The 2,587-nt window shown below is 39.2% G+C and overlaps 1 long non-coding RNA gene across 1 annotated transcript in view; it reads left to right on the forward strand.

Annotated features, from left to right (window-relative positions):
* Window positions 1-1,052, forward strand: part of LOC123731479 (uncharacterized) — a 1,819-nt gene extending 767 nt beyond the window's left edge. The window contains exons 2-3 of the long non-coding RNA XR_006762630.1: window positions 1-374; window positions 643-1,052. The exon at window positions 1-374 is cut by the window's left edge and continues 22 nt beyond it. This is a non-coding gene — a long non-coding RNA (uncharacterized lncRNA). The remainder of the gene's footprint in view (window positions 375-642) is intronic.
* The last annotated feature ends 1,535 nt before the right edge of the window (window positions 1,053-2,587 follow it).

Below are 2,587 nucleotides of genomic sequence, written 5' to 3' on the forward strand. Positions count from 1 at the left end.
AGGTAGGCTGCCTCTGGAAAAAGAACAATGAACCCTTCTTCCAGAACACCAGGCAAGAATACAAAGGCCTGTAAACCTTTTATTCAGTGTACACCTAAATAAGTTGTGAGGCTTCCTGGACATCCTTCAGAAGCAGCCAAGTCTCTGCAAGAGTCTTTCTGTCCCTGGGGAAGATTGCAGTTAGTGAATTTGTTTTATTACTAGTTATGTTGTATGAGACAGTCAGATTTATTTATACATTTAATTTATCCTTTTTCAGCCGGATGCTGACTATGTAGTCGGCCTCATCGCTCCTGAAATGAGCAGGAGAGGAACCTTCAGGACTGCCATAGTAGGAAACTTTAAGGACTTTGTTCAAGATGTGGAAACTGCAGGTGAGCCTCAGCCTTTGTATTATTATATTTATAATTTTTTGTTTGTTAATTGTCAACAGTAATGGTCATAAACCAACAGGGTTGGGAAGACAACTCCACACATTCAGTTGCTGATTACCAGTTTATAATGATAACATCTCTTGGATTACTCACCTAGTAACATAGTCTAATTACTTTGCCTTCAAAAGCCATAGAACATACTATGAACACAGCATTGTTTTTCACATTGACTTTGTCACCATCACACACACCGGTAACTGTGTTTCAGGAGGAATGGAGGAAAAGGCAGTGCACAGTGAACTTGGATAGGAAGAAGATGGACAAGTGGAGCCATCCAGTCTAACAGTTTTCACTATCCCTAAAGTTATGCCATGGGTCGGGGACACAAGTATTTTATACAAATACTTTTTAAATGTAGGCCTTACAGACACTCACTGTAAATAAGATGAATAAAACCCAATATTTTACCCTTTTGACCTCCATACAGCAAAGTGGCACATCATAAATTATGCTGAGCTGCAGGTCACCAGTCTATGGTCCATGAAGTGTCTGTCATGGTGCATTGTCCAGAAACATGCATATATTTTCCATAAAATGTTAGAATTTTCAAACTAGTATTCCTTGGGATGGCAGATAAAAAGTAATCCCTTACTTGTGAACACAGAATCCTACTTATTACTCCACCTGCTTAATTGCATCACTTGTTTTTGTTACGTGTTGTATCACATGACATTCTGTTGATTTGTTACGTATTGTATCACATGACATTCTGTTGATTTGTTTCTATTTGAAGGTTTCTTTTCTGTCGAAAGGATTACCTTTTCCCATAGTTTAAATAAAATGTTTTCACTTAATGACTGCAGCTATTTGTATTCAAACACTGTACATTTTAGTCATTTAAATAAATGTTGTCCATAGTGTGGTGGTAGAATTTGAGGTGAGCTGGTCTGTAGCCTATTATATGTTGGACTGCGATTTGCCTCTCATAGACTCCTGGTATGTCTGCACCCTAACACAATGCAATTGTGTTCTGGAACTGTTGCTTGTATAAATAACTTGTGTAGCAATAGGATTGTATTCTCTCACTATATAAGGGACATGTAACCATTTACTCTGAGTTCTTCCCAGTGAAAATCAGAGATCTCCCCTGCAGCTCCTTGATTAAAGATTTTTCTATTATACAGTTAAATAGTCTGCCTGAATCTTTGAATCAAATTTTCCACAACATTAATAACCAATCAAAATCAGCCAATTGGTCTCATTTTGCTGCGACCACATTTCATAACACTGCAGCAATTTAGAATGACTAGACAGTTATTCCTTGCGACAGTATCAAGCAGAGGTATAAGGATAGTTCAGCCATAAGTAGCAGCACATAGTTCAAAACATAAATATCTTGTCGATGGCTGCTCTGAGCAGTGTCATATCCTGCTCTGTCAGCGGGCATTCCACTGGTGGGACCACAATTCCCTGGTCATGCTCTGCGAGGGAGGCATCGACCCTGTCCAAATTGTTTAAATCCTAAACGTGGAAAATCATGTTAATTTTAGCTAAGACTTAATTACATTTTCATAGTGGCTCCTTTTAAATCAATACCTCCACATTGCCAGGGAAGGTGACAGGATTATGTGCTTGTCCCATAGCTGGTTGGGAGTCTGATTTTGGTGGTGTGCAGATAATGTTTATCCCATCCATTGGTAAAGGTGTCTAGGTCTGCTTGGAGGCACGGGAGGAATACAGTGCACACAGAATAGGTGAAGGCTGTTTGACGGGTCAAGGGAGCCCTCATCTTCCAAAATGTGTAGGACACTGTAAAATATGTTTGACATGGCAATCCACACATCCCGCCATAACTGTTCAAACCTGAAAGCATATGAGAGAACATTTAATGAAACATTCAACATCACACCCAGTCCTCTGTCCTACACACCTCACTACTATTATTTTAACCTTTCTGAGCATAAGGAGATGTAATTGGTCAAAGTATTCTAAGGCACTTTGCATTTCTACTTCACCATCTCCAGTTGAATTTACCTGTTTCAACCCCATCACTGCACTTTCACCACAATTTATTTAATATGTAGTCTAATAAACTGCATTGTTTCCAGAGGCATAGTGGGAGGACCACACAGCACTGTATCATCGCGTGACTCGAAGTTTACTTTCGATGGTTATATAAATATTTACTCATAAAGGCGTTTCCACCGCCATTT

This window comes from Salmo salar, chromosome ssa28, assembly GCF_905237065.1.
Source record: "Salmo salar chromosome ssa28, Ssal_v3.1, whole genome shotgun sequence".
NCBI lineage: Eukaryota > Metazoa > Chordata > Actinopteri > Salmoniformes > Salmonidae > Salmo > Salmo salar.